At 46.4% G+C, this 15,132-nt stretch overlaps 1 protein-coding gene across 2 annotated transcripts in view; it reads right to left on the bottom strand.

Annotated features, from left to right (window-relative positions):
• Positions 1 to 15,132, bottom strand: part of TMEM178B (transmembrane protein 178B) — a 358,780-nt gene that overhangs the window by 48,622 nt on the left and 295,026 nt on the right. The gene's annotated exons all lie outside the window — the stretch shown is intronic.

Below are 15,132 nucleotides of genomic sequence, written 5' to 3'. Positions count from 1 at the left end.
CACTTGAGGCTGAGGAAAGGGCGCGGAGAACACCACTCGGAGAGCCGCCCGCAGGGACCCAAGACTTTGGAGGACACGGGATGGTACCTACATGTAGCCTGAAAAAATGAGGCAGGAAGTTGGTAAGAGCCACCTGTGGCCACAGAGTGGTGACAAAGCCACGCATCCAGAGTTTGGCTAGGGAAGGACCCGGTGCTTTCCACCTGGGCCACGTGAAGGCCAATGAAGAGTAAGGTTTCCTTAAAAGGCTCCATTTAAGATTTTGCCAGTAGGGGTGTGATGATTACAATAGAAAGAGTCTCCATGGGGGAGGGGGTGGCCTAGGGGCTAAGGAGGAAGTGGAACTGGGTCAGCTGGAAGGCACATGCCTGTATCGGGAGGCAACAGTGCAACAGTGCATGTCCGTCCTGTCCCTGTAAAGCTTCCCCAAAGGAATCACAAAAGTGCCCTCCAGAAGACAGAGCCGCCACCAGAGCCCTGCCATGTGCAAGGCATCAACTCAGACAGCAATCGCACCCAGCACCAGACCCCAGGCGCCGTTCACCCTCCTCCCTTCTCCTCCTCCAACCCCGGGGGAGCCAGAACTAGCAGGGCTCAAGGGCAGCAAGTGGGGGACAATGAGACTACAAGGCTGAACGCACCTTTCCTCTCACTGTGGGTTTCCAAGAGCGGGGCAAACCCAAGCTAGGAAAGGGAGAAGACTGAAACTAGGCACAAGGTTGAAAATCTGCTGTCAGGTCTGACTCACATTTTAATTTCTGCAAATGAAAATTTACTCATACCTGAACGTTACCCCCAAAAAGCCGTGCGCTCTCCCACAGAGGTCATCTCGCAATGGGGATGGGAGATCAGACAGAATGACCTTAAGAGGCTACAGTGAGAAAAAGATAAATTTGTAGACGGCAGCCTTTTCTTTAAATTGGTTTTAGGTAATCTTATACAAGTCATATCTTCCCCACGAACGATGATGATAAAATGAGCATTTTTTCTACTCCAGGTATGTCCTAAGCACTTCCTACACACGACCGCATTTAATCTTTCCAGCACACTGATGAGTTTATCATTCCTCTTTTACTGAGGCGATAATAAGTAACTTGCCCAACCCAAGTCAGGCAGCTTACAAGTGGGAGATTCCAAAACCCAGGCTTTGAATCACTGTGCCCTACCGCATCCTAGGAGATCCGTGACAGCACTTTGTAAACTCTGAAGCGCCACCACAAATGCCAATGATGGTTTATGTTCATTGCCAGGCCACAAGGCTGAGGAACAGATACAACGGACCTAGTGGACATTGTTGGTATCATCTAATGTGTTTTTACCAGGCTCAGGGCACAGCAGTCATTGCAAACAACATGGGAAATACAAGACCGCTAACTTCTTCCCCCTTAAAAATCTTTGAATTTGCAATGCAGGGAAAGTTTGTTTTCTAATTTGTAAGTATGATAACGAAGGGGTCTGAGGAACGTGAGCTCACCTCTGCGCACATACAAGCAAAGGTGTTTCCCAAAGCCCATGTGCACAGGACGGCAGGAGCAGAAAGTGGGGCAGAAAAAAGGGTGCTTGGGAGTAGCAAAAACCATGGAATAGTGGTGAGCACTGCCCTGGGAACAGAGCTGGCCTCTGAGCCTGTCCAGTAGTTCATTACTTCAGGGAGTCACGTAATTTCTCTGTTTATCCATCTACTTTCTGAAATGGGGACGGTAATATCTTTCCTGCCTGGAGCCCGGAGGGAAGGATGATTCTGCTTCAGCAGGTGTGATTCTCAGCCCCATTTCTGCAATATGTCAGCCTGCCCTTATCTTGAGAGAGAGAGAGAGAGAGAGCACAGCTCAAAAATAAAGAGTAAGTTATTAAAACAATAATACATGTTTGGGTGCCTGGGTGGCTCAGTTGGTTAAGCGTCTGACTTTGGTTCAGGTCACGATCTCACGGTTTGTGAGTTTGAGCCCCGCGTCGGGCTCTGTGCTGACAGCTCAAAGCCTGGAGCCTGCTTTGGATTCTGTGTCTCCCTCTCTCTCTGCCACTCTCCCACTCATGCTCTATCTCTGCCTCTGTCTCTCAAAAATGAATGAATGTCAAAACAATTTTTTAAAACAATAATACATATAGAATACATACCTAATACATCATGAAGTCATTTTTGAGGAGTGCTGAATAATCTTAAATCAAATCAGTGATACCTGCCACAGGCTGGGAGTCACTGGGCATGAGACCCCAGAGCCTCTACCAGCTCCCCACCAACCCCCGCCCCAGGGTCCTCTCCTGTTAAGCAGATGCTTGATGGTGGTCAGTAATGAGTAAATGAACTTGGCAGACCTCTCCTTTTCCCTTGCGCCTTCCTCTGTGGCTCGCCTGACTTGTTCTTGGAAGCTGTGACCCAGGCTTCTTCGGCAGATGGTTAAAGCTCATGCAAATAAAGATCTTGTCAAGAAATGGAATTCTGCAGGAAAAAAAAAACCTAACGTTCTATCTTACCCTCCACCTGAAAACAATTCTATCAACAGAAATTCTCTCTTTGGGGTCATCCCCTATGCATTTATTTATTCATTCAATGCATTTAAAAATTTTTTTTTAATGTTTATTTATTTTTGAGAGAGAAAGAGAGAACGAGCATGAGCAGGGGAGGGTCAGAGTGAGAGAGACACAGAATTGGAAGCAGGCTCCAGGTTCTGAGCTGTCAGCACAAAGCCCGACGCGGGGCTCAAACTCACAAACTGTGAGATCATGGCCTGAGCTGAAGTCGGACGCTTAACTGACTGAGCCACCCAGGTGCCCCTCATTCAATGCATTTTTATCAAGCAGCTGCTATGTGCCACAACCAAACTGAATTCAGAGAGCAAAACTAAGTCCCCAGCTTACTGAAATGTACTTTCCAGGGAGAAAGACAAACTTTACATATAGACACAAGTGTGTGTGTGTGTGTGTGTGTGTGTGTGTGTATACTAAAACAATAATACATGTTTGGGCGCCTGATATATATGTATGTAACCATGTATATACAGGTCATATATATATATATATATATATATATATATATATATATATAGTCATAAAACAAACTACATACCTATACACAAACATTCACATCTATGTGACATAGATCAATGCTATGAAGGAAAATAAAGTAGGTAAGGGGACAAGATGCAGTGGGGTGGAGGTTGCTGTTTAACACACAGAGATTAGGAAAGCTCTTTTAATAAGGTGATATTTAAGCAGAAATCTGAGGAAGTGAGGAAATGGACAGGTGGATATCTGGGGGAAAAGCATTCCAGGAAGAGGGAACAACAGGAGCAAAATCATCGAGGCAGGAATCTGTTTACCATGTTTGAGGAACAATAAGAAAACTGCATAGTCTATATAATCCTGTATCATAGTTTTCTTTTCACAGTTATAACAACATGCTGACTCAGAAACACTGTGATAAATCCTAGTGATCATGTGGAAACAAAGAAGTACTTTCTATAACCAGCTAAGTTCTCTTAGAATTTAGGGGGGGGGGGAAAGCAGCAGAATTGATAGAAATTGGTGATGGAGTGTGAGAGGCATGGAGAGGGGTAAGTTGCTGGCAACTCCTAGGCTTCTGACTTGGATGATGGGAAATGGTGAGGTCATTGACCAAAAAACAGAATAAAAGAAAAGGCATAGAGTGTTGCTTCTCTGCTTGGATTTATTTCTTCTTTACTTTTTGGAGGGGAAAATGGGAGGAAGGATGGGAAGAACAGGTCTTAGAAAAGAAGGAAGTGAAGTTCAGTCTGTTACATGCCTAACAGAGATGTAATTGGAAATGTCCATTATGGCACCAGATATATGGGTCTCATGCCTGGGAAAGAAACTACTATTTGAGATAGTGATATGAGAACCATGTAAAGCTGTAGGATTGAATGCCTGCTCTCCCAAGATAGGTGTATAAAAGTGAGAAGAGGCTAAGGATAGAATTTGAAGACCAATATTTAAGAGATGAGAAGAGGGAGAGAAGAATGAGAATGGGTGGCCCAACAGGATCAGGCAAAATCTAGCACGAGCGACATCATGGAAGTGAAGGGAAGAAAGAGTTTCAATGATGGCTCATGTTGTTGAGATCAGATAAGACATAATGCCATAAAACAAAGATTCAGCAAAGATTTTCTGAGCACCCACTCCGTGCCAGGCATTGTGCTAGCAACAGGGAACACAGTGGTTCATAAAATCGGAACGGTCTGTTCCACATGGAGCTTACTAGATTTATAACTAGGTCCCTCCCGATCTTGGCAAAAGCTCTTTAATGGAAGTCAGTCTCATTGAGTTACTAGAAATGAATGGGAGGCAAGGAATAAAAGTCACTTAGATGCTGTGCTTTCAAGTAGGCTGACTGTCGAAAAGAGGAGGGAGACCGAGTGACAGGGTAGAACACAGAGTGAGGACTTTTCTTTCATTGAAAAATGCAAGACTGAGTATGTTTCTATGTAGAGGAGGAAGAATTAGCAGAGGGAATCGACCTGAAGATACCTCAGACAACACCCTTTCACATGCTCTGCATTTTATCCAAACCCAAAGGTCAGACGCTCACACACTCAGGGAAGTCACTGATCCCACTTGACAAACGTGGACAGCAGAGCCTGGTGGTGAAAAGCACTGAATATGGGGTGTCAGACTACCTGAGCTTGAACTCCAGAGCTACTACTTACTAGCTGTGTGCCCTTACCATCTCTGTGCCTCAGTTTCCTCTTCTGTGGGCAGGGATAAGAATAGTACCTACCTCAAAGACTGTTGTGAGGATTGTATTTGTATATTACTTAGAGGAGAGCACCAAGTCAGTGCTGGAAACAGACAATATACACTCACACCCACACCCACATATGTACATGCGATAGAAGGCATTGAGAAACACGATGAAATCTGGTAGCTGGGAGGAGGGTTAGAAAGAGGGTGAGTATCAGTAAAAACACCTTTCCTTTCCAAAGTCACTCAGGGCTCAGCTCAGACCCCATCCCCTTAAGTACTTCTGCCCAGAATCGCCCGTTCTGTAGGAAGAGCCCATCATGTAGCATACTTGTGGGCTGGACCTCACACTTACTGGACATTCATTCATTCATGGACTCATTCATTTGGTCATCCTTTGTGGAGCTCCATCTCTTACCGAGGTATTACTTTGCAAATACGGGTAAGACACAAGCTTTCCTTCGAGAAGGCTGCTGGTCCATAAAGCCTTGGATTTTCTCTCCTGTCTGCAGTGCCTTGTAGAGTCATTCAACCACTTGGAAAAACGAGACAGCATTACTTCTTCTTTTTGTCTCTCACAGCATCTAATACATACGAGGAGTTCTAAAGCTTCACAGAGTGAAGGAATGAGTCTATTCCCTTCAGTAGATACACAAATGAGTTGGAACCCACAGTGTCTCTCCCGGAAGATGAGCTAGCAAGAGAGAAAGGAACTGATATTTATTCATCACTTATTACATGCCAGGCACTGTTGACAGCTCACTTAGAGCCAGTCAATGAGAAAGCCTTTTCTATTGGTTTTGTTGAAAAGTGATGCCTAATGGCTTCACTTTTATGTTTTCAAATGTTTTCCATTTTGTGTGGTTTGCTTTCTAAGCCTGAAGTGTCTCACGTGACTGGAAACATTTTTCATGCTTCATGTGCAGTCAGTCACTTTTGAATTTTGCCAGTGTTTGGCTGGTGGGCCTTTTGTTAAGTAAATGCTTGTTATGTACTTTGTGTCTGGTTCTACAAGAGACAAGCATGCCCACCCCTTTGGCCCCATGTGTGCCTTTCTCTCCCTCCGCCCTCAACATTGCCTTTCTTCTGGGACAGGCTATCGAAGCCTGTTCCAGCAAGGTGCTCACTAATGAGGCCAGGGTCATCGGCAGGTATGTGAACACTCAGAACAAGATGGAAAACATTGGGTAGAAACTTTGTTTTGGTTCTCCTGGAGGAATTGGTATGTTTGATTTACTTCCGAGTTAGAAAAAAACAAATGGATCATGGATGATTTTTAAAGCATGATGGATAAAATATTTAAGGCAAGATGTTTATCTTCTGACACCTAGCCTTTCCTACTCTCAAATGATTGCTATAGGAAAAGTAGCCAAGTTGTTTATCTGCTGCTAGCTCATCAGGTCTGTGGACTCCCTGTGTCCTCATACCCAACAGCAGAACAAATCTTAAGTTACAGATCCATTTCTGCCTTCTGGGAATACTGTCCTTGTCACTGGAAAGGGGAAAAGAGTCAGGGTCTTCTGTGCTTGTAGGATTTAGATGCAGGGTTTGGGGGGACCCTCCTGGACCCTGGCTGGACCTTGCTGGTCTGAGTAGAAGGGATTCTCCTGGCAGAACCATCTAGATGTTCTTGAGCAGGTTAGAAACAAGGTACTCATTGTTCTTCCTGCTCACAAGAATATGAGAGCACAGGACAAGAAGACTCAATATTTTGGAAATGGAAGGAAGCTGAAGTCTGGCTCCTTCTGGCTCTGGGACCTTATGAATCACCCAAGAATTTAAAGTATTCTTTTTATTGAACGATGAGCCTTTAGATTTATCTGAATTTATAATATTAAATTTTACTTTGGTGGCATTCAAATATATTTGTAACCTGCCCAAATTAGAGCTAAATCTCTACTAATCTGATTTCTATTAACTGCAGATCAGCAGCACAGACCTTTCTCCTGGGCCCCATATGCCTCACAACTTTCTGGACATGTCGACAAGGGTGGTCTGCTTATGTGTCTAATTCAGAACCCATAAAACCCAACTCCTCATCTTCACTCTCAAAGCGCTCCTCTACTGGCGCCAATGGCACCACCATCCTCAGGACCCAAAGCTCAGCGCCATTTTGAATCCTCCTCCTTCCTTGCCCTCTTCACTTTGACCAGTTGCTAAGTGCACCAGATTTTGCCTCCATGATAATTCGCGCCTGCATCCCATCCCTTCTATCCCCACTGCCTTGTCCTGGCCTTGGCCCTCCTTACCTCACCACTGGTGTAGTCAAATGAGCCTGAACTTCAGTATTCAGGTTGACATCTGGCTCCAATAACTTTCTGCCCACATGACCTTCGGCAAGCCTTGATTCCCCCTCTCTAAGTATAGGTGAAAAGATGAGAGGATTGACACAAAATCCCACGCACAGTGCCTCTGGCCCCTCATGGGACCCCAGTCAGCATCAGCACTCTTTCTCCTTGCTGAAACATCCCCCGAGAAGCCCAAGTCCTTCCTTCCAGGGTTTCTCTTCTCCAATCTGGGTCCTGCACCACTGCCAGGTTAATTCTTCTAAAGCAAAACTCTCTCACCCCCGTGCTCAAAGCTGTGAATGCCTCCCACGGACTGAGTAAAGGCCACATGTAAGGCTGAGCTTCAGGCTCTTCAGATCTGACCCTCGTTGCTGGCACAATCTCTTTCCTGGCTTCCCTCTTTTGTGCGCTCTGTGCTGTGGCCATGGGAGGGGCTCACCCTTTCTGGAGGATGCTCTCTGCTCTCCTGGTCTCTGCTCACCCCACCGAGAGGGCGCCTGCCCCACCTCTGTGTCCAGATGCCCACCTGCAGCTCTGCTGTCAAACCTTCGGGAAGTTCTGCCAATCCTCAGCCGAAAGACATGCCGCTCTCCTTTTTACAACACGTAAATGATCAATTTACCTTGACTTGTGGCAAAACCCAAAATAAATAATAACACGTACATATAATTCACCCAACCTTTAGCACTCGTCAGGGATCATCTGTCATGGCTGAAAAACATGTATGTTAAACAGATGTCATGAGTAAGTATACACATATAAATATACAGTAGCTTAGGGTATTTGTGGGCATGCGGAGACAGACAAAGCCAGGCACTAGCTTCCTTTATTGAAGCCTCCCTATTTCTATAGAGTAAATTAATTTGAGGAATAAAAGCCATGCGCGAGTATTCCCTAGTGAAGTACTAATTTCCAAATGTTATAAGCTGACCAAACAGATCCCTCTATGTAAGAAGTGCACTGCAGACATTCAAAACCCCTCTGTGAAAACTGCCAACAACTTAAACCATCCCAATAATTGGCAAATAGTTAAATAAACTGTTGCATACTCACATTATGGGCTACTATGGAGCCATAAAAATGATGTTGCAAAAAGCAAGATATGAAACTGTACATTCTGTCTGCTCCCAGCTATGGAATAATGATTATGAACACTAATGATAAGAATACGAAAAAAAAGACCTAAAGAAAAGATACCTTTGAACAAGACATATTCTCCTGTGGGGATCAGAGAGCACCCCATTGCTGGTTCCCATAAAGCCTGCCTCCCACAGCCCCCGTGGGCTCCCTCCGCTCCCAAGGACAACTGGCATGTGGTCTGCATTGTTCTCCTCCCCTGGACTGTGAAGTGTGTGTATATGTGTGATGAATAAACAGCTGCCAGTCAAGGAAGGAAGGGAGAAAGGAAGAAATATCTATATATACACACATACACCGAAAGGTTAATGGGGGAAGAGGATTATGGGTAATTTTTATCTTCTTTACCCATTTCTGGGGTTTCCAAATTCTCACAATAAGCATGTGTTGCTTTTATAATCAAAGAGGAACATATTCAAAATCTGGTTTAAAAACAAACACTGCCAAAAAGCCATTGTCCTTGAGCCTGGATGAGGCATACAGGGATAGAGGAAGTTCAAACAGCTTGAGCATTCTCTAGGTGCTCAAAGGTTGTCCGTTCGTCGTGGAGGCATCTGGTTTCCACAGCCCGATCACAAAAAGGAGGTTTCCTCCTCATCAGCCAATACTTGAGCAGCTGCATACTAACTACCCTCAGGGGCTTTACTTTCAGGCAAGATGACCCGGAATGCCAGGGGAAAGGAACCAAAGTCTTGCAGAAGAGCAGAGTATTTTTTTTTCTTCCCTGTAACATCTCTGTCCGTGACTGCCAATGCATACTGGGAGACGTCTTAATTTTATTTATTTAGTTTTTCAAATTCTTAAGACTGTTATGCCATCTCAGCACCTGGCAATCTTTCCGTAGGTCTCTTTCGAGAATCAGAACAGGGGCACCTGTGTGGCTCACTCGGTTAAGCATCCGACTTCGGCTCAGGTCATGATCTTGCAGTTTGTGAGTTCAAGCCCCGCGCTGGGCTCTGTGCTGACAGCTCAGAGCCTGGAGCCTGTTTCAGATTCTGTCTCCCTCTCTCTCTGCCCCTCCCCCACTCATACTCTCTCCCTCACTCCCTCTCTCTTTCTCAAAAACAAAGATTAAAAAAAAATTTTTTTAAAAAGAATCAGAACATACACAGCAACCTCTGAAAGCGCCAGGGTGACTCAAAACAATGACAAATTTATGGACACACGTCGTGATGGTGGCACATGCTGTGACATGAAGCCAGTCTTCTGTAGACCAGAAGAAATAAGCAATGCACACATATCCTGAAGAGTGTACCAGCTCAACATCCTGAGTGTCAGACAGAGGATGGGGGGCAGCAGAAAATGGCTTTGAATCTGACACCATGCTGGGCACGTAGAACATGCTCAAGAAATATCCTTGGTTGACTGACAGTTTTTTGTAACGCGGAAGATCGTAATGACGTGGTGGTGGAGGCTATCATCGGAGCTCCTTCGTGATGTTACAAAGCTGATCATTCTTCCAGAGAGCTAAAGAGCAAGGGTTCAGAAGTTACAGAAGTGCTTTTCAATTAAAACTAAAAGTTTTGCCTTGTGAGAACCAGCAGGGTCTGGAGTGATACCGCCCAGGACTGAGCAGTGGCTGTTGTTGGCCGTGTGACTTCGGTCAGCGCCAGAGTTCAGCCTCCCCAACTGTAAAACGGAGTCAGTGACAGGGTCGCCTTCAGAAGGTAAGGTTAGAGAGGGCCATGAGTGACGCGCATCAGGTTCCCCAAAGTGAGGAGGTATTTGGGGAACTGGGCGCTGGAAGGGCTTGACTCTGGGTCCCACCAGGTTCCACATGGCTGGCAGGATGGTTTCTTTCCATTGGCTCCCCTCGATCTGTCCAAATCCTCATTAGCGAATGGCTTAGACAAAATAAAACCCCCCAAATTTCCAGAATATAAATGCATAAGTTAAGTGAGAGGCGTTTTTTGGTCAACAAACAGCATGAATTTTGTTGTCAACTAACTCCTGCTGGGTGCAAATCACTTAGGCCCGTGATTCCAAAGCAGACACATAAGACATGATCCAGCTGCTTCTGCCCTCACCTGGATTCAAGCCCCGGGCACATTCAGGGCAGGTTATTGGACAACGTATATTGAACGAGGCTGATACGGAGCATCCAAACCTTGGTCAGATGTTACACCCTGTCCCCGCCCTCCCCCACCCATCTCCTTAGGGTCTAACAGGGCACCTTCCTTCATAATAATGACAGCATTTATTTGGCCCTCAGCGTGTACTGAACGAAGCACTGTTCTAAGGACTTTGCATCTATTAACTTATTTAATTGCCATGACAACATTAAGCTTCAGAGGTGACTCAGAGGGACACTGTGCCCCACGGGGTCCCTTCTTACTGAAAATGACAGGCTGACTAAACCAGACCCTTTTGGGAGATTCAGGAAGGGAGGCACAGATAGAAAGAACAGGTCACTCAAACTCAGCTTGAAATCCAAGTAATGCTGAGCTCCTTCTTCTGTAGCCTTCAGCCTCGTAAGCTCTGGGCCCTGGGAAGCTGTGGCAGAAAAACGCGGCTTCCCTCCATACTTTGTTCCTCGTGTATGTCATTCCCTTGTATCTTTGGAGCAAAGACAGTCACCAAAGACAATCTGGGCCTGCCTCCTCCTGGCAACCCGAAAGAGACTCACCAGTAAAACCCACAAGAGCCAAGAGATGTTAGATTCCTTAAGTTCAGCAGCTTCGTCGAGCTATTTGTAAGAAGAATGTCAACCATTTAAAATTAAATTCAATTAGTGAGTCTGCATGGATTGTTTTCTTCAACGCTGAGCACTGTGCCTCCCACACCAGCTCCATAAACGCACTGAATGAATGGGTGAGCTGTCTGAGTTATACTTTTAAACTGAATACACCAAACATGATAATTTTGTGAACAACTCAAGTTATACACAATACATTTTTATATTCCAAAGCTAAGAGAATGACTTTGAATCAATAAATGGGGCTTTCAAAAAAGTTACTTTTGTATTTTTGTTTCCCCCTAAATGTTCTTTTTTGCTTTAAAAATCTCCTCATGGTGTCCCCCCCTTTTAAAATTGTGTTTTTATGGGGGAGGGGGACTGGGTGGCTTAGTTGGTTAAGCATCCAACTCTTTTTTTGTTTGTTTGTTTTTGTTTTTTTTTTTTATTTTTTTTTTTTACGTTTATTTATTTTTGAGACAGAGAGAGACAGAGCATGAACGGGGGAGGGGCAGAGAGAGAGGGAGACACAGAATCGGAAACAGGCTCCAGGCTCCAAGCCATCAGCCCAGAGCTTGATGCGGGGCTCGAACTCACGGACCACGAGATCGTGACCTGAGCTGAAGTCGGACGCTCAACCGACTGAGCCACCCAGGCGCCCCAAGCATCCAACTCTTGATCTCGACTCAGGTGGTGATCTCACAGTTTGTGAGATGGAGCCCCACGTCAAGCTCCAAGCTGACAATGCAGGGCCTGCTTGGGATTCTATCTCTCCCCTTCTTTCTCTGACCCTCCCCTGCTTCTGCCTCTCTCTCAAAATAAATAACTAAACATTAAAAAAATTAATAAATAAAATTGTGTTTATACAATTTACCCTACTAGCCATTTTTAAGTATGAAGTCCGATGGTACTCAGCACAAACACATTCACATTGTCCTACAAGCATCACCACCGTCTGTAGAACATTTGCGTCTTCCCCAGCTCAAACTCTGCACCCATTAAACACTAACTCCCCATTCTCCCCTCCCTCCAGGCCCTGGCAACCACTTTCTACTTTCTGCCACGGTGAATTTGCTTATCTAGATATGTCAAGTGCCATCACGCAATATCTGTCCCTTTTGTGTCTGGCTTATTTTACCTAGCATAACATTTTCAAGATTCATCTATGTTGGAGCATGCATCAGGATTCCATGCCTTTTTTAAAAAAAACGGGAAAATATTTACAACGTAAACTTTACCATCTTAACCACTTTTTTTAAAGTTTTTATTTATTTTGGGTGACCGTATGTGTGCAACAATAAGGGGAGGGGCACAGAGAGAGAATCCCAAGCAGGATCTGCACAGTCAATGCAGAGCCTGACGTGGGGCCCGAACCCACGAACCAAGAGATCATGACCCGAGGCGAAACCAAGAGTCGGATGCTTGACAGACTGAGCCACCCAGGCGCCCCATGTCAACCATTTTTAAGGATACAGTTCCATGGCCATGGTGGCTCACTCTGAAACATTTTTTTTTTTAATGTTTATTATTTTTGAGAGAGAGAGGGAGAGAGAGACAGAGTGCGAGCGGGAAGGGGCAGAGAGGGAGGAGACACAGAATCCGAAGCAGGCTCCAGGCTCCAAGCTGTCAGCACAGAGCCCGATGTGAGGCTCAAACCCATGAGCCATGAGATCATGACCCGAGCCGAAGTCGGATGCCCAACTGACCAAGCCACCCAGGTGCCCCGGCTCACTTTTAATATGATAGTTGTAGCAACAGCCACAGTGGATTACAAGGTGCAGACCTAACTCTGCCAAGTTCCTTCAGAGCTAGCATCTAAACAGAGGTCAGGAGTCTGGATTGGGACCTGGCCCTGCTGAGGACTATTCAAGTCACCTCACCTCCTGAGCTATTTCTACGTCTCTGATGACGGGTCCCAGGCCCTAGCATGTAGTGGATTATTACATCCCACTCTCACTCCTGGCTTTTTTTTTTTTTTTTTTTTTAAGAAAATGCCCAAGGACACAGTCTCAAGGGAAGCAGTGAGGATAATAAAAAGACAGAGCTGGAGACCTGGCTCGTGAACGCATCTGTTTAGGGGCTTTGGCTGCATCTACATCAGCAGAGCAGCGGTATTTCTGGGCCGTCGGCTGCGGTGCGGAGAGGCGCGCGGCACAGACCCAGGCGCAGGGCTGAAGACCACGGAGGCCCGCCAAAGCAAAGGGCTTGGAACTGAAACGAAATGTATGTCCCTTTGTGCCCTGGGGAGAAATGAGGAGGTTTTCCAGAAAGGAGACGATGAGGATGTCCAGCCAAGAAGGAAGCAGTGGAACAAGGTGCACACGACAGGTGAGCGTGGAGGAGGGGCGTGGCCCACATCCTCCCGGCTGCTGGGCCCAGGACAGGAGCAAGGACAAAGGGGGTTCCAAGGCACAGGAGTCCCCAGGGCTCAGAAGAGGCCAGAGGCCACAACTCAAACCCCAAGTGAGAATGGATGAATCTGAAAGGACTCAAGCGCTCAGATCCCACATTGTGTTAATTAACAGAACAGTGATTTGCCAATGAACGCCCAGCAGGGGCGATCATCTGCCTGATAGAGAGGCCCTGCTTTCCTGATGGAATCTCAAGTGCATGAGCCATGAAATTACTTCTAAAGAAAAAAAAAGAAAAAGACGGAGACAGCCAAAGAGGACAAGCACTTCCGTTTGTGTACTAGAGACTTGTTCTCCTTCTTGAAGGAAACGGGCTAGTCACAGAGACCAGAGGTGAAACGGTAATATCCAACCTATCCTCTCTCCTAGGAGCGCAGAAAATGCTAGCTAAAGTAAATTAATACAAATACCAAACCTGTTAGGACCCTTCCAGTGTGCCCAGATGTATTTAGCCCACACTATCCCATATAATCCTTACAACAACCGGCTCTCACCCTCATTTCCCAGAAGAGGAAACAGCAACGCAGGTTAAAGTAACTTGCCCGAGGTCACACAGCGAAACAAGATCACAACAAACATTCCGTCTTCCTGAGACACTCAAAAACTGTCTTCCAATGTTAAAATGTGGCTTAAAACGGGGGAGCGAGGGTCCCACATAAAATGGAGCTCAGAAAAGTTTGTCTCCCCTTCCTCTTGCCAGATGCCTGCAGTAGTTTGGGTCCACGTCCCTCACAGGTTCTGTCACTGCTTGTGGCAGTGCTACGTGGTGGCCAGATTCCAATCTGAGAGTCTCTGCATCTTTTTCCAACACACGCTTGATCTTGCCATGGCTCAGCATAAAATTCTTCGGTGGCTCCCGGTTGCCCTCGGAATGAAATCCCAGAGTTTCCGTGTGCCATGCTTGGCCTTCTGTGAGCTGGCTCCTGAGAGACTCTCCAGCCTGGCTCTATTTCCCTCAGCCCACTCTATCTCCTGCCCGGGAATCCGTCTCTCAGGCCCACCATACGCATCAGTGGGGAATCCCTCGCCTTGTCCTGGACTCTCTCCCCCTCCTGCTCTCCTACCCCTGGGCCTTTTCACCTGCTGCCCCTTGGGCATAGAATTGCATCCCCCTTCTGCCTGGATATCACCAATAGAGCCCACCCACGGCCACCTCCTCTGCAAAGCCTCCTGTGCCCAGCCACACTGAGTGGGCTTCTTGTCTTTGCTTCCTGCGCCTCCCATACTTACCTTGGCTATAGTCCTTCCCAAGCTGCACTGCAATGGTCCCTTTCCTCCCAGTCTCTTCTCCCCTCCCTGATAAGACTCATTCATCTACCTACTCACTCGGTAAGCTCCATCCAGGGCAGGAACCACAACCAGCTCTGTGTCTCCTGCCTCGCATCCTGTGGCTCTCTAAGTGTGGTCCCTGACAGCAGCCAGAACAAGTCAAGAACTTGATAAAAATGCAAATTCTTGGGCCTGGCCCCAGGCCTCCTGGATGGAGCTCAGCAGTCTCTGTTATAACAAGCCATCCAGTTCGAGAACCACTGCTCTGATATGATGCTTGGCACGGTGTATTCTATAAACGTGGAATGAATGAATACACAGCTATCACTAGAAACCAGCTACCCCTCAGCCTCTGGAGACCTCGTATTTGCTCATCCTCCCCTAGGGAGGTGATCAGACATTTTTTCTCAGCTTCTCGGTCTTGCCCAGACATTCTGGCCTCACCATATTTCCACCCTGCTCTAGCCCTGGTGGCTTCAGCTAGCTAGGTGACTGTGAAACAAAACAAATCAATAGGCTTGGGGCATGTGGCCTTTTGGAAACATAAGGACCCTCAGAGTCAGAAAATGCAAGACGAGGCCCAGGTGGCTCTTCCTAGTAATACACATGCCCCCCCCACCCCACCCCCACCCCCCGGTCCTCCAATCCTCTTCTG

The sequence above is a fragment of the Panthera pardus genome, unplaced genomic scaffold (genome assembly GCF_024362965.1).
Source record: "Panthera pardus isolate Hobbes unplaced genomic scaffold, ASM2436296v1 HiC_scaffold_8, whole genome shotgun sequence".
NCBI classification, from domain to species: domain Eukaryota; kingdom Metazoa; phylum Chordata; class Mammalia; order Carnivora; family Felidae; genus Panthera; species Panthera pardus.
This window is presented reverse-complemented; position numbering and strand designations above follow the sequence as displayed.